Here is a 25,162-nt window from a genome sequence, read left to right on the forward strand (position 1 = left end):
ATATGCGATAAGTATTTGAGTCTAATGGGGCTTCTGGAGAGCGGGTTCGCGAGTCATTCGAAATCAAATTTCGCGGCGTTCGCTTCCCCTCCCCTCCCGTCGCCGGGAAGAAGGGGGGGGCGGGGTCTCCCCTCTCCTCTGGCCTCCCCTCCCAATCCGTTCTCCCCTCCAATCTCTCAATTCATCTCCTCTGGCGGCCGAGGGGAAGGGCTGAGCTGATTGCCAGAGTCGCCCGTGGGAAGGAGTAGCAAATAAGCTCATCTGGCAGCACCACCATCCATCCATCCGTCCACCCGTCAGAACATGGCACGAAACGCCTGAAAGACTCGCTCAAAATCCACCTCCGTCTGGAAATCCCAGGTGAGTGTTTGACTCCATCTCCTTTTTTATCTTTCGTGCGTGCACTGCCACGGGTCAGGAAATGCCTTTGGCCTCACCATTTAATGCCGTCTTTCCTCCTATTGTTCTCGGGACAATTGACCAGCACTATACTCCCGGCTCTTTAAGTATCTAGCTGATGGAACTACTTGTTTTTTTTCCGTGGAGTAGCGTCGTCAATTCAACGGATGTATAAATTCTGTGAATTGTTTGATGGAAGTTTAAGTGCTTGTTCCCTCAGCCGCTGTAGTACCACTTACATTTTTAAGATTGTTAACTCTCTGACCGTTGAAGCAGGCTATGGGCGCCAATTTACCCAGGTTGCTTGGTTAGCATTATTTAGGGTAGCATGTATTTTTAAATATTTCCAAAGTTAAACCTGAATAATGAAATTAAATGCGTTCACGGCGCTCATGTTATGAAGGTTAGCCCAAGTCATGGTTACACATCATGATGGACACGGCAGTTCATAGCTATCGCGCCCGGTTGGACTACAGTCATTTGACCACGGGTACGAGGGTTTCTTTATGGTCGTTATAGAAATGCAAGGCACGTCACTACGGACTTTCAAACAATCAACAGCGCTTCCGCCCAGCGGTCAAGAACTTCATTTCGTCATTTCTGTGTCTTCCAGCACCATTGTTAGTGCTTTCGCGCGGTGAGCATTCTATTCCGCAAAGTGATGGTGAACTAAAGGGAAAATGCGCAAATATATAAATGATATTCACGACAAATAGTCCCCGCCCTATTGTTTCTCGGGCACTCTGGGCTGTGCTTGTGTGATCAAGGTGTACTTCAGTACCGGATACAGAAAAAAACTCAAGGGGGGTGGGAGCAAAGGATATCTGGAGCTACCTTTACTTTTAGCGAAATAAAAAATTAATAAAGCCACGTTGCGAAGTTGAAGAAAGTTTTATTTAAGCTCATTATAGTACACGTATAGGTATAAGACAATCTTACGACATAACAAAGCTGCAATTGTGGTTCTACAATGTTCGGCAATGGGGGCGGTCCTGAAAGGGGGGGCACGCGTCCCCCTTCTGTATCCGCCACCGGTGTACTTATAAGTACCTCGTATAAAACGCTATGGCCCCGATATCATTACTTTCGTTTTGTATTGTGTTCCAGAGTATGGAGATGAAGAGTGTACAATAATTGCTGTATGTTTTTCTTTATGCCGTTTACACGGTAAATGATCCTTGGAATGAAATTCATTGGCCGTGACCACTTTACTCGGTGATTATTTGGTTTTGATGATGATTTGAATGATTTGGCTAATGATTTTGGCGAATTTTCTGCGCAGAAACGATGCTCACTGGTTCGACTGTCGATAATGCATGTCGATTCCAACGATATTTCAGACCGTTTCTGACCACATGATTTGTTTTGGAAGTCGTAGACGACGGAATACTACATTTAGATGTGCGCTTGAATATAATTTTGCATTGCTTAGATTTTCTGTGGGGCATGACGTACTAAGTAATCAGAGGGATTAAAACGGTACGTAAAGGATAGCGGAATACCACTTTAGTAATTAGTGCGTTTTGTGACCCCGTAACGAAGTAATAAGTTGCTTTCGCTGCAGTGCAACCATGAATGTGTTTCAAAGTAGTGCGCTATAGAACATTATGCGAAGGAAACTTACTCTTCAAATGGCTACCCGAAGTCTTTTCCCCTCCGATTCAGTGAATGAGAAAGTAAGTGAAAAAATAATTTGGGTAAGAATTGCGCGTCGTTTCTCGACAAGAAAAATCCTACCTTATGGAGAGGAGTCCCGCTTTGACGCCGCAGCGCCCAGCTCCAATAAAAAAAACACAACAAGCTTGAAGCAAAGGCTCCACAAGGGAGAAGACCGGTCGAATGTTTGGGGTCCCTTCGGGTGCACAGCCTTCACAATGCAGTCGAGCAAAGGTCATTCCTGTGCGAGAGAAGAAAGGTACTGGGAAGAGAAAAAAGGAAGGGACCTGCTCTATTTTCGGTAGAGTGCGCTTCAGCATCCTCATACTTTCTACAATGAAGTTGGCTCATGTCATTGTTATATCATTGCTTGCTACTTCCCCATTACCGTAAGGCTATGAATGCTCTCAAGATATCGTGTGGGATATTGCGCGCAATTACAGTTAAAGGTTTATAAGTACCTAAATTAAACATCACAGAGAATTCACTGTTCTTTAAATATTGATAAAGGGAAGAAAGTGGACTGTGACATTCATGGGCTACTATTTTTGGGGTTTTCCCCTTGACATTTTGACATCCTAGGTGGGCCAATATGATATAACGGCTCGTTTTCGTTGGAATGTGTTCACCGAATAAGGAAGGCTTTTGTCATTAATTGAGACTCTCACCCCAAACTTCAGCGTTCAGATCATGATATATAGTTTGATAATTGCAAATAAAATAAAATATCGATGTAATTTTGAAGAAAAACGTCGTTTTTGTTCATTAAATATCCCTGAATGTTATTTCCGAATTACCCACTTTAGAGAATTGATTTTGTTCATTTAAATTCTCTCAAAATACGTATTAATTATTTGAGCTTTCGCATGGGTTACTATGCTTCCGAAGTTTTTATATATGATCTCAAAATTCCGAGGCGGTGCCAGTGGCAAGATGGACGCCGTGCGCTCATACCATTCACGGAAATAATTGAAGCAAATTAGAACATCTCGAAATATCATTCGAATGAAACTCACCGTGTAAAGCGGCCTTTAATCTCAAATATGAGAAGACATTTTTCCTTTCAGACCCATGTGCCCCTCCCCTCAGAAGAAAACCCTTATCCGCCCTTAATCGCGATGGGAGTGTGGTAGATGGTGTTACGTCACTGATCCAACACTTCGGCCCAACTCTGCCCCCGCCCACCTTCGAATCGAATCGTAGTGCAGTGTGTGAGAAATGAATGCAGTGGCAACCACGCTCTCTCGAATATTACGTGCAATAAGGGAGGAATTCTCCGGATGTGTCTGTCACCCACCTCACATTTTCATGGGTTTAATCAACTCGCCACTCGCATCGCTGACGATAGTGCGACCCTAATTCTACGGAGGAATAAGCCATAATTGGGGGCGTTAACCCATATTTATATTCATGATGATGTACACAATAAAAATGGAGAGCAAATGTCTCCATGAGAATAAACTAAAATGGTAACCTTCCACACAATTTTATTTACTGAAGTACCGACCCGGTTTCGACCTTGATAATGGCACTAAGTGTCGAAACCCGGTCGGTACTTCAGTAAATAAAATTATGTCGAAGGTTACCATTTTAGTTTATTCTCATGGATATAAAACATTTCCACCAGATATCGCCGGACACTGTGAATTAAGCAAATGTCTCCCTTTCCCTGCATTTTGTCTCGCGGCGAACACGATCAAAGCGCGTCCTGACGCAAGCGGCGGACGGACCAGGGCATCCTCCTCATCCTTCTCGAACGCTCTTGAAGTCCACTCACTCTCTGTACTCTGCCACTCGGTCGCGCGTGCGACTGCGACACCGGAACAGGTGACGATTCCTCTCTCTCTCACTCCGTCCGATGTATTCCACCCACGCCCACCGACTTCCACTCCGCGGCCCTTTGGTGGGGAGGGGGGTGGCGTGCGATTCGTCACCGTGCTCGCATTCCTGTGATTAGTCTTGAACGAGCTTCACTTGAGCATGTGTGCCGCGTTACTCTCTGCGGTCCGTGGGGCTCCTCCCGGCGTGAGCGAGCCGTGCGAATCGGAGCATTATTTTGGCTTTAAAAACCACGTCGTGAGCGCAAAACTTGTGCGGACGCCACGCCGCGCCGCCGCTTCGCCCTTGGCCTCCATCGCTGCTCGCCGAGGGAAATGAAGGGAAAGTGCGCGTCCGTGCCATGTTGAAGTGAATTCATGCGAAAGTGAGGGACGATATTTTGATATGTGGGCGCGTTCCGTAATTCAGTGGCAGTACTGCTACTGCTGCTGCGGAACGGAACGGAAAACAATACTGCTACTGTAAGCAAGTCAGTGATTTCGGAACGGTCAACAGTGGCTGCGGTAGAGGCCGTTGATAATTTCGCGGGAAATAATGAATCGTGCAAATACTATTTTTCAAAGTAAATTGAATATATACATTGTAAGCATGAAAGTTCGAAATTGATGGATTGCAGCCTAAAGAAATATTTTTTAAATATCCATTGCAATTGAGGAGAGTCATGTAAAACCTTTAAAATTAAAAGTACTTCAATCTCAGGTTGAAAAATGACTTCAAACAGTGCGTAAACATAATCAAGGACAATTTACAAGGCACCGATAAAGGAATTACTTGGGTGTCACTCAATATTCATGTTTGAAGCAAAGTTAAACGCCATACACGCTATACACTTCACATTATATTTCGTACTTCATGCACTGGCACAAAATAATTGCATTGCATTGATGAAAGAAATCAAGAAAGTTTATGCATGCATTTATGTAACACATGATAACCATACATTGCGTTGAAAACGTAATTGTTTCTTGCATTGAAGTTTTCAGGAATTTCTTCTTATCTACCACTGAAATTTACGAGACATTATTCAAGACACTATCGGTAAATCACACGAAGTTAGCAAACCAAATATTTCATATAGGTAATCAGACACTCATTCGCGCACAAATTGCCATTTTCACATTCAATACATATTTATAAGTAGAAATTAGAGTTCATTTTCTCAGTTTACGTGAATGTATCATGAATTATGTCCGTTGTACTTCATTTAATTGCGTGCAGAGTGTTATTAGACAAAGCGGTTGCAGTGTTCCAAAAACAGGTGAACATCGGCTTTCGTCTGCTTACTGCCGCTACTGCTGCTCTAGGCCTGCAGTAGCCACAGTAGAGTTCACAGTAGGGAACGTCATCAAATGACTGACGTCATCGGTTACTGTACCGTACTGCCAGTTGATTTTGGAACTGTTTGGCAGCACTTTCAGTACTGCCAGTGAATTTCGGAACGCGCCCACGGAAATCAAGTCGTCACTGTCTGTCCCAATCCTGAATTGTCTTTTACTTGATATGTAAACTTGAGTATGTTTTGCATAGATGTATTCGGACGAGGACAATAAAAGAGCTCGCACATTCATTTTTTTGCATGCATTTATTTTTGTCACGGGTATTTTAGTTTGAAGTGTTTGATACTGTCTACATTCACAGACTCAACTTTGTGGAAGTTCATTTCAATAACTAAAACGAACAAACTTTGTATTAATCCACCAATTTATTTTACTTTTTTGTACCTGAGGATGACGCCGCTGCGTCGAAACTAGTCGTACCACGAAAATAAATTGGTGGATGAATGCAAAGTTTGTTCGTTTTAATTATTGAAGTGTTTGATTAGCCATGTTCAGTGTTGCTTCCCCGTCAGTTTTCCCTCCTCCCGACCTTTCAATTTCGCATGAGGGATTACTCGCGTAACCCGTGTTTTTGTTCTGTCAGTGATATTCATTGGGTAGTGATAAAAACAGACCGCTTTAATTCACCGCCGCATTAAAGCGCTCTGCTCACCTGCGTCTGTTATGATTCTCTCGAGATCGTTACACCCACATCTTTCGATTAGCGTGAAAAATTACGTCATTTTGATGTGAAAGTCACTGAAAATCAACGAACCTAGAAGCATGGAGAGAACTGACAGTAGGCGACCGAAAAAATCGACTATTTGAGCTGCAATTAGAACCTCTTAGCTCCACTGATCGTGCTAAAATTAGTAGGAGCGTCTTCGAAATTTCTTCGCTGCATCTCACAAGTTTGTTCTGCATTGCATAGAACTATTTCACTCGTCAAATTTAGGACTACCTGATTCCTCGAAAATTTTTAATGCGCAAAATGGGTTTTAGCAGTTTGGAAGTTGGTATCAAGGTACCGTCACTTTAAAAAGTCTGTCCCCGCGGTCAGGGCGAGACACTACGTTTTCCGCTGAGCTCAAACTTCGGGTAAAGCCTATGCCTTCTATGTTTGGAAGGGCTATAGTTTGACTTACTCTCACCGTCCGCGAAAGTCTTACCGAGGCATTCTTCTCTCTTCCTAAATTCTTCGTGACATCCCCGACCCCCCCCCCCCCCCCCCCCCCGGTGCCAGAACACAAAGCGAGGCATAAGTTCTCAGTCACGCGATTCTCACCCTATTAGTGTTCTGATATTGATGATCTGAGTAGTCTGGCTTGTACTTAAAAATACCCGTAATGCACATATAAGGAAGAAATGAAAATCGAAATTTAGGTCTGAAAGAGTATTCTAAAATTTGGCTACAAAATAACATTCTAGATTATGCCTTTAACATATTATTACCAAACACCAAAGATGCATATTGCTCTATTTTTTAAGTATTTTAGACACGTATTAGCGTATCTACGTGTCTCATCACACTAGAAATCAAATATACTAATGTGCGCTAAATTATTATGTTTACTTGTGGTTTCGCAACAATAATAGAACTTACGTTCACGTAATGAATACCTTGAGTCAGTCTCAACTCACTGATCTCTCTCACTAGTGAACAATTATGATTATACTCCTAATGACACAAAACTTCGCATTCATAATTTTCACCCGATATAAACCGTGTTGGGTACCTGATGACCATTTCTGCGCGATTTATACTGACTATAATTATTACATACCGAATATACTGCTTTGGATATAGCGCTTTGCGGTGAAGAACAAAAAGTTACAAGAAAAAATGAAGGCATCCGAGATGTGAGTGTAAATAAGAACGGAAAAGGTGAGATGGACAGAGAAGGAAAAGAAATGAAGAAGTTTTAGCCATAAGGGAGAGATATGAGATTATGGGGAGGGGAAGGATGAAAGTAAGCATGTGGATATAATGAAAGGGCCCAATGCGAATTGGCCTTACTGTTAATTACAGTGGTAAGTTCACCTTGGGAGGGGCACAGGCAGGGCGATTCGTAAAACCATCCTTGTAATCCAACATTATCAGGATACCTTTAATAATAATCAAACATACTCCCTTTCTCATTTCAGAAGAGCAGGTAAAATATGTTTTTCCATAACCACCATAAATGAAAAATAGTTTCTGCTTCTCCGTGTCTTTAAAAACAGGTTGACCACCAAACTTACACCTGCAGTCACCTCCGCTTACACTGTCCCAACATATTATCAGATCGTCTGTCATAAGAGACTTTTTAACATTCCATGGTCGTCGTGGTCTTCGTAGCGAATTTTTTTGTTAATTTCAAGATCACTTACTTTACCATTTACAGTGGATTATTCAACGCCATGTCCTCCATCTTCATTATGATCCTAATGTTTTCGAAACCGGAAATCCATCGAAACGGGAAATTCTTCAGAAATCAAAGTCTGCGAATTTCCCCAATAGATCTCAATGTCAGTGTTCCCCGCTTTGTCTTCCCGTGCATTTGCTTGCGTCTTAATTAGTTAAAAAAATATAATTATTCATTTTCATTATTTTGGTGTAGAATATACCGTTGTACCCAAAACTACTGATATATATTAGCACACATCGGATTCATCATGCTTTTAAATCAAAACGAATTCATTTCGCCTCTCCGTTGGTAAACCTCTGTAATCAATTTTATTTATTATAGTATTCTACCGATTAAGGAAGGTTTCCATGGAGTATTCAAGAAGTGACCTGGAAGCCTCCCTTCCCTTCCAGCACTGCCTTCTTCAATTCACTGTAAGGCCTACTCCCTTTCAATACATCTAAAAATCCTTCTTTTCCTTCCTCTCCCTTGTTGCCCTAACATTCTTCCCTCTAACACCCTTTTCAACATCCCCTCCCCGCTAAGCATTAACTCCATCCACACCTTCCGTCTCCTCCGTATCTCATCTAAAAGCTGCCTCTCCTCACCCACCATGTCCAGCACTACGTCGTTCATTTTCCTCTCCGTCCATTTCACCCTCTCCATTCCTCTCCATACTCACATCTCGAATGCCTCCTATCTTCTCTCGTCTTCTTTCCTCAGTGTCCACGTTTCCGCACCGTAGAGAGCTACACTCCAAATCAAACTCTTCACAAACCTTTTCTTTAAACTCTTACATAACGTTCCTCTTAGAAGTTCCTTTCTGTTCATGAACGCCTCCTGTAATCAATACTGGTGGTATAAATAAGATGGATTCATCGAAATTTTCCGTATTTATTTACGTGATTAGTATCATGGTTAACGTATCACAGCGATTAAATTCAATGTATCACTTGACACTCATTTTTATTCTCAATCCTATTTTTCATCCACTTCACGATGGCTCTCTCCTTAACAATTCATTATTTATCTTTTATCACCATAGAATCGTCTCAAACAAAGAAATAAAAGAAATAAAAATAAACATGCTCACAAATAAACAAAACCAACAACAAATGAACTTAAAAACAGAAAATAAACTATAAAACATATACAAAAGTGATATTGGTCATAAAGACACATGCATCATGGTTAAGCAATGTAAGAAACAGTTCACGTTTTACTTGATCAAGCCGCAGGTCGAAAATAGCTCATGTAGCTGCTAGAGTTCAACCTGCCACCCACGAATTAGCAGTGGGCATTCATGCATTGACTATGACGGAAAGTGGATCAGCACACTCAAGAGCGATTGATTGATTATTTTATTTAATAAGCCACAGTTGATTCGCGCTTTTGCCATAAATGAGTGTTATTGGTTAAAAAAAATCGATTTATTGAAAGCGGTTTCGAGGAAGTTTGATCGATTACGTAATTTCATGCGAAGATATTTTGTCTCGCATTACGGACTTGAAAAATCAGATCGAAGTAGAGGATACTGACCGAAGATGTGCGGTATCTTATCTCGATATCTGTTTATTTCACTCCTGTTTATTGTACTCCTTCATCGTGTGGAGTTTGTTAGACATTCTAAATGGAAAAAATACGCGAAATTTGAAATTCCCATCGTGATTAGATATCGCATCGAACGTGCGCATGCCGTTACGCTGGACCGAGAGTTAAAAAACAACTAGAGCTGTAATGTTCCCTCTCCGAGCTCTGGGAAAATTTCAGTTTGCATAAATGAATAGCAACGAGTGGCTATCTGGGACCGTGCCAGTTCAGAACACCCATACCTATCATTGTATTTTCACTTTTCTTTAAAAAGAAATTACGGTCAAATTTCCATGATTAGCAACAATTGTCAATTTCGTATTAGAGTCAGTACCATGATAGCAATACATTTTTGTGCTAGCTATGAAAATACTTTTAACCAAGGGCTCTTAACATAGAATTTAATATCTATTTCAATTAGCAACTCTCCCTCCCTACGGAGATAAATGCTGACAATGAGTAATCGGTTCCTGGGTAATTGGAGCGCTGTTTGGCTTTATTTAAGGAAACCTTAATGAAATTTGGGACATAATTTCACTAAAAACATGGTATAATTTTTCCATAAAAAATGAACAATAGACCCAGCAATAAGTTATCAGCGTTAATTAAAAACAGCTTAGTACATCATATTTTTTGTCAAGTCAACATTGCGGTAGAGTGATCTTTTATTGCTAAAATTAAGAATTAGGATATTACCAAGCTCATCGACCATTCGAATTTTAGCTCACATTAACCTATAAAACAGCTGAATTTGTTTCCGTAGGCTCGAGTGTACCAACCATCAGCACGGAAGTAGCCATTAATTGCCGCATGACATAGTGGTGTCCCAAGTATCCAATTGCTTTGTTTAGGGTTTTTTTTTTTACTTTTCCAAAGCGGTCCTAGTTGGTATTTTAATCCAGTCGATGAGGGAAACGTTCTAGCCAATGTTCACGGGGGATGATTAGTGGTGGAGGTCAGTGGCGAAGCGAGAGGGGGGAGGGTTTGGGGGATAAACCCCCCCCCCATATCTCAGAAAATTTTTAAGTTTAATACAATTCACTTAATTGGATTAATATTATTTATAGAAAAGTGTAAACTTAAAAAAAATATACCTCAGAAAGCTGTAAAACTCACCATTTTCAACCACCTATCTGAAAATTTTTCGAGGGGAGGGCCCCCGCACCTCCTGCTCACCCTGGCGGGTATTCCACACCCTCAGACACCACAATGTTTTGCTCCTAAAAACCCCCCTGGTCTTAATTCCTAGCTGCGCCCCTGGTGGAGGTTGATGGTTTGAGGCTCTACTGTATGGAATTTATTGAATATTGAATGGAAATCAAACTATTCGCTCCGCGTCGCCTGAGAATGATGCGGAGCGTCGAAAACATGGCAGTGATCTAATAAATATTTTATATGGAAAAACATACTTAATTTTCATGGTGATGGAGGTTTTATGTGGCTCTTGGGCGAAGCAATTGGCCCTTTACGTCTTTTCTCTGAGCAAATGTATTTGGTAATTAGAGAAGTTCGTGTGTCTTTAAATTCGAAAGTCAAATCAGCCTCGGGTCTGAACGAATGATTTGTGAGTCTGTCTATGTCATTCATGTAGCCATTATTAGAGTCTATTTCACCGCGGATACATAAAAACAGACGCTGAGTATGCTCTGTGGGACGACTGCGAGTGGGCACTGTGCTTAGGAATTGCTGCTTTTGTGTCTTATGGCAGCTCATTTCATCAAAAACATGTGGACGGGGGAAAACACCAAAGGTTATTCGGGTGTTAGCAATTATGTGCTTTTCGAGCTTTCAGAGTTCGCTTCCTCCAAGTACCATACCATACCTTAGAGGAAGAAATCACTTGCGTTGACCGGGATCTCGTGGATATTTTGCTATTCCCGGCATAATTAAATTACCATCCTCAACCCAAAAATTGGATCACCTGCACATTTAACACGTTTCAGATATTTTCTCTCGTCATTTCCTGTTTTCAAATATTAAAATAAATTTTCCATGGGGTGAAACTAATTTTTTTTCCAGTACGCAAGTTTTTCAGTATTTGCTGACATGCGTGTAAGCTAAAAACCCCTCATCCATTAAAACGGGATGATCTTGACCCCACGGGGTTAGCGAAAAAATTCTTTCGTCCAGAAGCAAAATACACTCAAACGCGAGACATGCGAACTCCTCGAGTTGGTAATTAATGATCGCACCAATCAGGTTGTCTCTGTTGCGAAAAATATACGACCGCTCAACCAGAAAACGAGCGAGTGTAGTAGATTGGAATTCCCTGGGGGCGATACGATGGTATGTACTATGTCACTTGAGCTGGGGTCATAGCCGAGGGAGGAGTTGATGTCTTTCACAAGATCCAAGCCGTCTTACACTTGCAGAATTGACGAGAATGTCTTCAACAAGCACTCGAGAGCTGCTTGAGGTTGGATGACATAAAAAAAACACGTTGGATTCCAGCAGGCCAGTGATGAATGACGAAAGATAAATGAACCAGTTATGCCACTCATATCTCACCTATCGTTATGTTTGACCAAGATTATTTTCCGGAACGGTGCCGGTATCGCGAGATTTAAATCCACTCGAGAAAGATTCTTTACACACTGTCTCTGTTTTTACTGTTAGAGAAATTTTGTCTGAGCCATTGCATCACGAAAGTTTTGGATTCATTGACAAGAAGAATAGTCATGGTGCCATATTGTTTCGTACTGGAGCAATAAACGGTACATCGTAATATTTTTGTCTTATGGCGACGGCATTGCACGCGAGTTGGTTGGAATAAAAAAATTAATGAATGCGTCAGTAATGACCATAAATTCTGACAATATTTTTACTGTTGGTCAACTCAATCAACGGTTGATATGTTCTTGTAGAATTATTCCTCTCAATCGTATACTCGGAATCTTTCCACGATCTCGTATTTTTCGCTGATTGCTTTTACTGCCCCTTGTAACCAAGTCGAACCCAATTTCAAGATTAGAAAGTAATTTTACGATCACATGGGCCTTTATAGCAATGTAATACTCGAAATAATTGATTAATGTATTTTTCTTGCATGTTATTTCACTTTAGCGTCACTGTAATGAGGACGCCTCAGTCTGCTAGCGTGGCATTCATTTACGAGAAAAATATCTGTCACCTCAGTCATGGTTGAGTGATAGAAAAGTTTTCATGGATGTTATCGCTTTGCTGATATCTCCGAAGTTCCCCCACAAATAACGCTCTTCTTGCAATTCGAATAGCAAGCAGGACTAAAAAATAATGACAAACGAAGAAGAGCTCTTCACGGAGAAACTTCAGTAAAATTGATGGTTCTGAGGTAAATAAATTCCTTAGTCAAGGGAAGCATATAGCTGCTCACGATCATCATCTTTAAAACTACATTGGCGACATAGTGATCAGTACTGCGTCATTAGGAGCAAAATGTTTTGGTTTCATCCATGAGTCCCGAGTCCCTTTAAAAAATCCTGTGTTTGAACTCGATTTGAAAATGTTGCTCTCTGAGAATTGCTGCTTATTCAATTTCCATCGACTGCAATGCGAACGACTTTTCTGAGGAATCGCATGGAATCAACAGTGCACTGAAATATTTCGTGTATTTTCGATCTCAAACTTCTCATCAAGTACTACCCTAGTAGACCCAAAAGGATTATATCTGTATATTTTTTAGATTTATAAATACATCGGTATATAGATTTGCAAATCTGTATTTTATACATGTCTGATGATCCATGGTCCTTGATGAATACCAGAATCTTAAAAATATACAAATAATATCCTTTCGGCGTAACCGGGGATCATCAGACATGTATAAGATATGTATAATATACAGATTTACGTCGAGTTTTCGTATTTAATTCATATAAAATCCATATTATGGCAGCAGATATAATACGTATAATATCTAGATATTATCTGCATGGTAGAGGACATTTGCATGTATTTTATACAGATATAATATTTATACAGTGTATACTATGATACGTATTTAATCTAGATATAATCCTTTTCGTGCTACTAGGGTAGTCCTTATCCCGTCTGCTTCCACGCACTTGATATATCGTGTTATTTTCCTTGAGTGTTCATTGATCAATTCAATAAAAATGATGAATTTTTAACCGTCCCTTCTACAAATTTGACTTCTTCAGCCGTGAGATTAATATTGAGAGACTAGAAATGAATCAACCGTTAACCCTTTGGTCGTAAATTGGGTGCTATAAGCAACAATAAAGATGTATTAATAATGTATTTATTATAACAATACTTAATGACGACGTGAGAAACAATGAGAGCCACGTGATAATGGACAACAGTTCTTGTTGACGACGCGAAATATATAAAATTGGAGTATTGTAAATGATAATAGTGGCGTTCGGTTGTCCGCGTCGTCGTTCCTGTTGTTTCGCCTGAACCACTTATTCTATTCATTGTGTCCGCAGTTTGTGTGTCATTTGATTTGCGAAGTAAGGTAACTGTCGTCGCTCCCGATTTTCTTCGTGAGTACTTCTCCTGGATAATTTTATTTGCAATTCGTGTGAACTAGATTAGTGAATTAATAGTACATTTAGTCACTCCCGGTTTTCTTCGTCTGTTTTGGACGGGCGACGCGAAGGTGGGTGCAGGTGAAATGATGTCACCCCGGAAGTTCCAGGACGCGTCAAACGTTTGAGATAGCGATAAAACAACAAACAGTCTTGACGTACGATAGGGAGAAGAAAGGGGCGACTGGACTGTTGACTCTGCAGAATTCCTCTTCGAGCTAATCGTGAGAAAATGAGAAAAGACTAGGTATCTGATTTGTTGAAGGAAGCTATTCCGTATTTACGCGTGCAGTTCGCGATACTAGTAAAAATAATCATCATACCTCAGATTATTATTTCTAAGTATTATTATTGCGTGTAGTATCCATTAATGCCGATATGGGTTACGAAATGTTTTCACTTACAGAATACATAAATATTCGCATATTCAACTTCAATTCCATTCTCTGAAGGTCCGCATCCAAGTATTTATTAAACCAGGTGAGGCATCACTTATGTTTAGTCGATTTTCCATAATGATGCCTTTTCGTCGTCGCATTCTAGAGTGCGTACAAGAGTGAGTAAGAAAATTGGGTGTGCTGTGAGCGCCAGGAAGAGCTCTAAAGATGCATTTAGCGGGAGTGGATGATCAATGACACGTACTTTCTAAGCTGGGTTTGCCTCAACCCATTCGATCTTTTGAGTCGATCTCCTCCTCCCCCATTCCTGTCATGTCCATCATTCCTCCGAGAGCCCTTCACACATACACTCTGCTCCTGCGACCCCATCTGCCTCTTCCCTTACATTAGAGTCCCCTCCTTGTGAGCACTGCCTTGGTCACTTATTAAACAAGAAATCCAGTGAAATGAGATTTTCTTTCTCGGCGAATGACGTGGGTTAACGCTTATCGGGATTCCCACCGGGTTAAATTCTCCATTTTAGCTTTTGCGCTGAATGTGGAACATTAGTTGCGGAGAATAGGGTGGTTTTCTATTATTTTTTTATTGCCTACATCGAGTTCATACATTCCTGGAGTATGTATTTCACACTTTTAGATTTTTAACGGACGATATCTATTTTTCGCTATTAAATGAAAAGTGAAAATTTTCAAACGCGCGAAAACGCGACGGCTAAGTATGAATGATGGGAAAACCCCGTGTGACGTCGTCCTGGTTCCCGCTGCCGCAAGTGAGGTAACCTTGGGGCGAGGCATTGAGCGCTGATACGACGCAGGATGCTAGCAGGTAGCAGAGTACCCTGCTAGCAGGTATCGCTTGGCTTAAATAAGGATCATTAATACTATTTTGCTTTTCATTAGTGGTATCGATGCGACATATTCAGCATATACGTACATTTGTTTGTTTCGAACGAGAGTTTATCCCATGATCTTTGAAGCAGGTAAGGTCTGGGGGCCCTCGCCTGGGGCTCATGATGGGGTCCCCTCACCGGAGGATCCGGTCCCCAACCCTCCCAAAAATATTTGGAAATTGCATGCGCGGAAATGGATTTTGACGCTATTATCGCTTTTTAAAACTAGATCAAATAAAAAATAACAATATCGTAAAAAATACAATGAAAGGTGAGAAGTCCACAGCTTATCAAATTTAATTAGGGTCGTATTATGGCTCCACTATTTATTTAGTGAATTTCTTCCTTGGAACTGCACAGATATCTAATTTTAGATTTTAATTAAACCTTTCAAAAAAGTGTCAGGATCTCTTTGATCTTATTGCTCCTTTATTTTATATATATTTACACTTGCATCTTTTACTTAGTATGTTGTAAATAAAATAATCAAAACGCATAATTTTATAATTGCAAAAAACATTGGTTAAAGTAATCGAAGTTTTTTTATTTAAACTAGAGGTGTAAAATATCACGGAAGTACATTTGGGGCTAGATTAAGGCTTTTGGTTGTTACCAATTAACAATATCTAAGTAAGTTTTGTATGACATATATATTTAATCATGAAGACGCGGCTTTTATCCATACTCGTTGCCTTAGTTGCCAAAGTGATGATAAAAACTTCAAAAATTGAGGTACTAATTTTACAGAGAAATTAAAGCCTGAATTAACTAGCATATCTCAAAATATTTTTTAAGGATCGTGTTTAACAAATTTTTTTGGTCCATATAAATCAGTTGACCAATTAAAGCAGTCCGACAGAGAAGAAAAGAGCAAGTAAAATATTTGGATACGGTTTTAATTTTTTTGTTTGTTTTGATTCTGATTTTGATATTAGAGAAGCTGTTGTTAAATAAATACTTTTATCGGCTATTGTAATATATTAATGGACTCAATAAATAATTCAACTATTTTTTGTGCTGTCATTCTTAGTGATTTTGTGTGCAAGGAATTGTAAGAAATACTCACAGTATAAAGTATTACAGTTTTATTGTTTCCAACTTCTTCCACACAATTAAGGTGAGCTTTAAACAAATGAAGTGTTTTTTCAATGTTTGATACACCAAAAGATAATGATAAAACAAGCCAATAAAAAATACGTCGTATAAGCGTCTTCAGGCAAAACGTCCCGCCGTGCCATGCCGTAGTCCATGTGCCTCCGGCTAACTCTCTTTGTTCGATTGAGCAAAACATTTTAGATACAAGTTTGTATTAAGTGAATTTTAATCGAAACTTTAAGCTTGTACGTGGTGGCAATATTCATGTTAGCAATAAAAACACTTCGTAAAGCGTTCATGTAGTTTTTAATCCGAAATATGAGAGCACCGTTTGCTAGTCAGACCTTAATGTGTACCCCTCCCGCCAGAAAAAGATCCTGGATCCGACCTTGCGTGCATGTAAATTGTACACGTCGAATATATGACTTTAAGTAGTTAATTTATTTAATCACCTCTTTTGGCGTAGACTTACCCACAGTATAGTATGATAAAGTATTTTGTGCGCTAAAACGCAAGCGCTGCCTCCGGACGTTTTCCTTATGTTAGGGAGAATCACCATGGTGATCGCATGGGTCGTTCTTCATAATAATGGTTCACCGGGGTAATTGTTTGAGGGCAGCGTTCGGTGGAGTGTGTTTGGGGATTTATGGAGGGGCGGTTGGGGGCCCTCGGCTGGGCTTCTTGGTGAGGCCCTCCTTATCGGGATGTTTGGTGTCTTTCCCCGGAAAATTTTAGGAAATTGGATGGATAGGATTGGATTGGAAATTGTATCACAATGTGGTGAAACCATAAAGTGGGTTTTTGAGTGTTGAATTTAAAATTGTGGAAATTACCATTCGTGTTCTCTCATTATCTATCGAACTTCCACAAAATCAAGCCAGAAACGATTTTATATGAAATACACGTTGAGTTCAGGATGACTCAACCTACGTTTCAGCGGGGTGCTGAGATTACCCGTGTGGCTATCAGTATTTTGCAGATTAAACAGAGTCGTTACTGTTCTGATAGACTGCCAATCCAAGCGTATGTGAGAACCGTCGGAGACTGCCATTCGCGCTGGGAGAGCCAATTAACTGGCTTGGAATTAAGAAGAGCTCACAGCAATCAACCTCGCGTGTTCACTGTTTTTTTCTCAAGCGGATAATTATTTATTAACGTGTTGCGAACCAGCGCAACATTGCTTTATCCTCGGCTAATAGCTATCGAAAGGATTTCGCCACAGGGAAGTGCTTCAAAGTCTGGAAAGTCCTTAGTTGCGGGCAATCCTTTTTTTATGGCAACCTGTGGTTTCGTCTTCTTTGACCGCAAAATTTTACGCATGGAAGGTTCAATGTTTTCTTTCTATCTGTTCTTTTTCTATAATATTTCGTCCATTATATTTAGAAACTTCTCCTGGGTGATCGAAGCGTGGGAGTATCGTGGTAGTTGATTGCAATTCTTACGAAATATGAAATGGCGTAATTGTGACGAAGGGGAATGATGCGTAAAAAACGTCTTTTCGTCTATAAACGGAGATAATTTCAATTTGATTTATTTTCATTCGTTGATGGTTCGTTGGCGATTAACAAGGCTTTTAAAATTTTACTTACTCGCGTTACTTATGACACTTTTGCATGAGTTCGTATTATAAGGCATTGATGGGAAAATGTTTTATCAGATTTGTGTTTTCGAAGCGGATAAAATTGTTTCTAATCAGAATTTTCAAGAGGTTTTGAAGGGGAGCAAAATGATACGGTGAGGCTCATAATCTCACCTGGCGATGCATGTAACTGTGCTTTTAGGATGCTGGGGACAGGGTAACCAAAATCGGAATGCATTTTTAAAAAAAGCTGCGTGTGAACATGCATCCTCTGCTTTTCAGATTCAATTTTCTTTGCGGAAAAAGGCAGTTTCTTGATGGTTATTATTTGAAGTTTTATGCCTTTTACTTAAATGTGACTCTCTTTAACCTAAGTATAATCACAGTTAACTAATACCACTTACACTTGTATGGCAATTAGAAAGAGTCGTTTCTTACATTCATCACCATTTCACTCACGACATTATCTTTAATGACTTTTTTTAACCTTTACGAAAATTTAAGGCGGCTGAATATTTTTTATAAATTAGTATATTTTTGGTTACCTATTTTTCAAAAAAATTGTTTAATTAAACAAGAAAAGTTCAGGAATATGTCAAGTAATTTAAAAAAGTGCATTAGCTATCAACAGTTAGCATGTAACCATGATCTCACAAATTATCAATTATGTGTTGTTTCATCCATTGTTTCGAAAATAACCATTTTGTCTAGATGTCGCTTTGAATAAATATATCGGGAAACATCCGGTTTTATTGTTATGTCGATGTATACAGAGCTCTCGCTCACTTTGGAGGCCACCTTTCGGAAACGACAGGGAATAGGGTAATTTCCTTCATCAAAGAAAACGAATGGCATTGATTGCGATTCGCTACCCACCATTACAATATTCATAATATACAAATTACTTGGTTTTAGAAATTCCCTTTAGACGAATGTTAATGTTCAATTTTAACCCCATTTGAAAAAGGCCAGATCGGCGCCAATGCGATTCCACTCCACGTGACGTCTCAGGGACCTAGTTTCTATACGAGTAGATAGGAGTTTTACATCGCCTTAGATTACCAATGCACGCATGAGGCACAGAGCTCAGGGAAACATGTCTTAACAATCACCTATTAAAATTGCCTAAGGTCGGAAAGTTTCCTTCGTTTGATAGGGTAATAATAGTTCTTATTTAAACCAAGTGCTACCTGGTAGCAAGGTACTCTGCTACCTGGTAGCAAGGTACTCTGCTACCTGGTAGCAGTCTGCATCGTATCAGAGCTCAAAACCTCGCTCCAAGGTCACCTCACTTGCGGCAGTTGGAACCAGAAATACGTCACACGGGCTTTTCCCAGCATTCATACTTAGCCGTCGCGTTTTCGCGCGCTTAAAAATTTTCACTTTTCGTTTAATCGCGAAAAATAGATATCTTCACTTAAAAATCTAATAGCGTGAAGTGCGCACTCCAGGAGTAATAATATTCCCATTTAGGCAATACAAAAATAATTAGAAACCACCCTATTGTTGGAAAATATTTTACCGCTAAAGAATTTTCGTCCTTTAAGTCTTTACTTTTGAATCAAGAGTAAACAAAAAAGCTGCGTTTAGCATGAGGGTATGTTTATCATCTGACATCCAACACATATATAGCCAGGTATAACTATTGCCAATATTTTACGACGTTGATGGTAATGAGGCACAGCTTCACAATATTTGATAATGTTTCACTCAATGTGTTATTTTTTCTATAAATGTCGTAGGATGGAAGGGTATCTCGTAGGGAAATCAGAGAAATAAAAGACTGTTATACTGTACAGCGCATCAGAGAGTGGCTTTTGTGGACCAAGTATTTTGGAATGCGATGTCCCGCACGCACCCTGCGTAGCACTCACTTGGCTGCTTCATTAGCTCCAGTCCATACCGGTACGAACCGCATTGGTGCCACTAAGTCTCCCTATGAGGATGGATGACTGAGAACCACGTTGTTTCATTACTTGCATTTAGATATTATACACAACTACAATGAAATGTAATGCCTGCGTTGGCATGAAGTGCTTTTCCCGGAAACCACGGCTGTGAGACTAAACAGTGTTAGCGCGAAAACGTAGGAAATAAGTTTTTCAGTATTCGTCGCATGAAATCGCATTTGCTTGTCCTTTTTCAACGCTGCCTTTTGTCATCCAATATTCAAGTCCCCGTTTGTGATAATCAATCAGTGAAAGGTGGGCAAATGGAGAATACGTATTGATGTGTATGGCAAAGTAGGGTTATGGCCATTAAGAAAAGGAGGCGATATTTGAATTTCGAAATGACGACATGTACTTATATTTACTTGACAGAACCTGAGTGACATTGCCATTCCCAGAAAAAAAAATTCTTTTTATTTTCCTGATGGATTCGGATGTCATTAATCGGAAGTGAAATGCTATTCTCTTTTCAGGATGTTGAATTATTCAGTGGACTGCTCACGCTGCCTACTTTGTGTGTGAAAAATTGTTTAAAATGTCACTGGAAGTTGGGACTCATTGAAACCGAAAGGCTGTGTACCTCAATTAAACTATAGCGAGCATTTTCTATGCCAAAAAATTGTTTTCTTGGTTTGGTGCGAGGCCTAGGCTGGGAATATGTTGGTGGACGAGTTGAGAAAGAAAAGAGGTTGAGAGAAATGTAATATCAGGGGGAGCGGGATTTTCACGAAACTTGTACCAAATCGATACAAATTCGTGAGTTTTTATGCTTTTTTGAACCTAAATAAATGAAATGAAAACTTAAGTATATGCAAATTTTTTTTATAGCATCATGTCTATTTTCAAAATGATGTATGGAAATAACTTCAAAAGATCGATAATTTTTTTATTAATAGCTACGGATGTTGTAACCTTGACAGCTGGTAAGCTTAACCTCCGGGTCATCACGCATGCATTAGCCATAATCGGTTATGTCCGCCCATTTTCCTGAAGGCTTGTCTATTACTGCGCTCGACGGTCGCGTCAGGTTTTCCTCAAACTTAAGATTTGCAAATAGCTAATTCATTGCATCATCATAACCTGTAAATGAGCGTAGCCAATAAATGCGTCGTCTGTGCTACGTTGGCATGCAGAAAACGAGGAAGAGCTTTTGTATTCGCAATAATATAGTCAACGTGAAATATATAATGCAATCCGTTACTTTTATTGTTTCAGACGGGGGTGGGGGGACTGATTGATACTCATTATGAGGCTATGAGGTGAACTTTCTTTCCCAACTGTCCTTTGACCCTGGTTTATCACCTAGGGCACAGCAGTTACTTCATAAATTATCCTTTGGATTAAATATATAACAAATTTTAACACAAGCGGAAGGGTTTTAGAATATTGCCATCCTCCATCGATTGCCCTAATTTCTTTCATAATGCCCCATGATTCATGAAAAAATTTGAGACCAAGGAGAAGTGGAGTTGGACAGTGGAGAATAAGTGATTCATTGAAACCATTTAGTTTTTCGAATATGTACCGGACCAAGTGTAGATGTAGATGTACGCTTTACCTGAAAGGTCGATACGATAGTCTTGTTAGTGTAACTGTAACTTAGATAAACTCGGATGGGAATCTCTGTCAGACCGTAGATTGAAAAATAGACTAAACCTTTTAGATAAATTCAAGAGCAGTGTCTTTTCTAACCAAGTTAGCCATATCTTACGGACGCCAACATACTACGGAAGATCAGATCACATTAATAAAATAAGAGAGATAGACTGTAGAATAGACAGATTCAGAATGTCTTTTTTTCCACGATCAAAAAGAGATTATAACGGCAGCGATAAAACTCAAATAGATTAAATGACTTGTAGTGTAGCCTACTAACCTATCTAAAAATTAATGCATGTTTCTTATTTTATTATTATTTCTAACAGCATATGGTAGTATAATTTGTTAGTATGCGTGTCGTATTTTGTACTGTGTGGTGTGCATGTGCTAATTGCATGCTGGTGATTTATCACCCCCTGCCAAACACCCTAGAGGTGGCCGCAGGGTATTATGTACATGTAGATGAAGTGACTGACGTTCCCATTGTGAAAAGAACACGTCTGTGCGTTGTCGCTTTCAAGGCCTGCATTTTCTTTCCGTGTCCTATCGAGTCATCAACCCTCCGCAGGAATCAATCCAACCACGAGAAATGGGTCAAAAATGACTTTCTCTCGCTGACCAGCCACGCCCATAATTTTGCGCCATTCTCGCGCCTCTGTTGGCGGGAAATCCTTTCGTTTGCCAATTTTTGCTCTCTTTGACCTTTGTTTCACCATAATGCTCATAATTGATCTCTTTTCCTTGATTTTGGAAAATATTCCACATCTCATTTGAAAGCCGGAAATATTTTTGGAGGCGGTAATAATGCAGTTCGCCGATAAGTTATGCTAATCAGTGTTTTATAATGGCGCATTCGATTTTTTCAGCGATTAAACTCTGCGCTAATTGCTTTATCGAAATTTGTGAATTTTCAATGAAGTACATATATTTACTTTGAGTTTGATACCGTGGGTTTGAACAAAATAATATTGTAACATATAGTGTGCTGACAATTCGTTGTGTGATCAGTTATTACTCCTATTCGTTATCTCATAACAGGTTGAGGTTTTTAAGTATGGAAGAACGAGCGTGTAGCGTTTCTAATTTTAAAATGTAGAAAAAAAGGCAGGGTCTTATGTACAAATTTAATTGGAATGTTCATGTACAAATTGAGGTCAGAGGACCTCTTTAAACACAACATTGGAAGTAATTACACTATCCTCTGTTAATACTTGTTTAGCGTTTTCCTTAATATTTTCAAAAATCTTTTGAAAAGATCTTACCCTAGGGAATGCTACATAAAGTTGGCCATGAGAGAATACAGGGTCAGGCAGGAATAAGCCAGCTCTTTGCAAAGTCTGACCCTGAGCCTTGTTAATAGTCATCGCATAGGAAACCTTAATGGGAAATTGTCTGCGAGTCAAATTAAAAGGCATGGTGGGATCCGATGGCGTTAACTGTATTCTTGGGATGAGGACAATCTTGCTGGAATCTATTATTTTTTATCTTTTTTTTAAGTTTTAACCAATTTTAGGAAACAATAGCAATATTTAGGAAGCAAGATATGCCGTCGCATGTTCTCTGATAATTCTGTGCATTTTGGTACCTCATTTGTAGAGTTTGGTTGCGTATAAGTTGAGAAAAAGGTATCTATACAGTAGAAAAAATATAGAGGATTGACTATCCCGTTTGATCTTCTGATGTCGCGTTTTTAATGATGGTGATTTTCATATGATGTCTTTGCTGAACGACTTCTTCCCGTCTCAAAGCTTCGTGCGCCTGTCATGCTTTTCTCTCTCGCATCGCCAAGTTTAATGAGTTCACTTAAAGCCAAATTATTGTTCACGACAAATGTCTCCCTTGGTGCTGATGGCTTTGCACCCGCGCGGGGGGACGTCGTGCGAAGTCACCCGTTTCGTCTCAAGTGCTTTTAGGGATTTGCTTAATTTCGCTGGTCGTCTCACCTTCAGTAATTGAAGACTGTTGCTTACAATTATTCCCTCCGAAAAAATGAATGTACGCTGCTAATTTTACCTACAGCAGCAGTGGTGCAGCGAGGGGGGGGGTTCCCCCCAGAGCTCAGAGAAATTTTAAAGTTTAATCCATTTTACTTAATTGGATTGATATTACTAATAGAGTATAATAGTGTAAGGATTAATAAAATATCCCTCGGAAAGCAGTCAAACTCACCATTTTGAACCGTTTATCTTAAAATCCGCAATTTAATAATCTCGCACCTATCGCTTATCCTGGTGGGTATTCTATACCACCACACACCCCGGTATCAGTGCACCTAAACCCCCCAGCCTTAATTCCTGGCTGCGCCCCTTTACAGCAGTGCTTAACCCTGGGCCCAACTCACTTGGTGTGTAGGAAATCGAACAAATCAAAATCTAGAAAGTAGATAGCCGACTGTTTTCGATTTGTGTGCGTCGTCGTTAATTTTTTCGATGAGTCAGTCGTCATTCATGACCGAGGGTCGTCTTAATGTACTCTCCATTAGGTGAGAGACGATTGGACGAGGATTACGAGCTTGTGCTGATTATCAGTTGTTTTTGGTTGAGTTTATCTCGTTCGCAAAGTGGGAAATATATTCTCTCTATGTGGTTAGGAACGTGTTTGTGATTGCCTTTTTCGTCGAGGAATTTTTCTCCTTCCATTACTCTACCCTTATCGTTCGATGTCACATTTGCGTTTGTGGTTTTGCCTGTCAAATTCCCTGGGGAATACCAGAAAGCTTCTCACAAACCATATAACGACTGAATTTCCTTATCATTCATTTTTTACTAATCCTGTAAAGTCTCTCCAGTTGAAGTTGGTTTCTCGAGATGTAGGCATATTTTAAAGGGCAATGTTGACTTAGTATTATCTGCCTCAATTTATGAAAGGAGTGAAGTTTCAGATAAGGACTTCCTAAAGCGAGAAGAGGTGACGCCCTTTTACAAATATTTCTTTTGCGTTGCTCGGAGACAATTTTTTCGTCTATTTTATACTGAGCTTTAACAAATAAGTTGGAAGCAGCCTAAGAACGAATGCAATCGAAAACGAGTGGGAAAGTGGAAGCAGATTACATGGGAGCCCCAAGGTCTAAGATGGGAATTGGATGTGGCTGTAAGAGACTTTCGAAAAAGAAAAGCGCCTGGAATTGATGATATTCTCGCGGAGCTAATGAGAAAAGAGAGAAAAGACATTGAACCAGCTGTGCAAAATCATCATGAGTGAAATGTATTCGACAGGTGAGATGCGAAAGGACTTCGAGAGGAATATAAAAATCCCAATTCCCAAGAGCTTGAAAATAGAAGAGTTTGAAACAAGTGAATGAAAAATGGGGGTTGGAGAATAGGTGCATGCATTGAAGGGAGAGATAATGGTGGTGTGGCAGTACATACAGGGTTTGTATAAAAAGTAACCGGACTGAGCTCAGGAAACATATTTATTGGCAACATTTCTACACTTTTCCTCTACAAATCTTCGAAGTAGTCCCCATTGGAGTCGATAACCCTTTGGTACCAGATTTTACAGGGCTCGAACGCCCCCTGGAAGTCGACAACCTGTAAAGCGTCTAGAGCCCTCGTTGTAGCGAGTTGAACGGCTTCCAGAGTACCGAACCGCGTCCCCGCCAGTACTTTCTTGATCTTGGGGAAAAGGAAGAAGTCCGGTGGTGCCGTATTCGGGCTGTCAAAAATATGCGGCTTGGTTTGCAGGCGATCAAGAATTTCCGAAGCGACAGCAACAACACGACATGTCTTTTGGCACCAGCTTCGCACAGATTTTCCCCGTGACCAGATCGTTCTTAACAATTTCGTGAACGGTCATCTTATCAATTTCGACCTCTTCTGAGATTTCTCGGATGATCAGATGACGGTCAGTGTTCAACATTCACATGACGCACTTTTTGAAAATTTGGGTCCGTGTGACTGGTTGATGGAGTCCGGCGCGCTGTTCGTCGTGGACG

General features: G+C 40.1%; 1 protein-coding gene across 3 annotated transcripts in view; it reads left to right on the plus strand.

Moving 5' to 3' along the window:
- Nucleotides 1-208: 208 nt before the first annotated feature.
- Nucleotides 209-25,162, plus strand: part of LOC124163971 (contactin-associated protein-like 2) — a 130,172-nt gene continuing 105,218 nt past the window's right edge. For 2 of the 3 annotated variants that reach the window (XM_046541112.1, XM_046541111.1), the window contains exon 1: nt 210-360. The gene's annotated coding sequence lies outside the window, so the exon portion shown is untranslated. Of the gene's footprint in view, nt 361-25,162 lie in introns of all 3 variants that reach the window. The other variant, XM_046541110.1, reaches the window with a different exon arrangement.

The sequence above is a fragment of the Ischnura elegans genome, chromosome 8 (assembly GCF_921293095.1).
Source record: "Ischnura elegans chromosome 8, ioIscEleg1.1, whole genome shotgun sequence".
Lineage (NCBI taxonomy): Eukaryota > Metazoa > Arthropoda > Insecta > Odonata > Coenagrionidae > Ischnura > Ischnura elegans.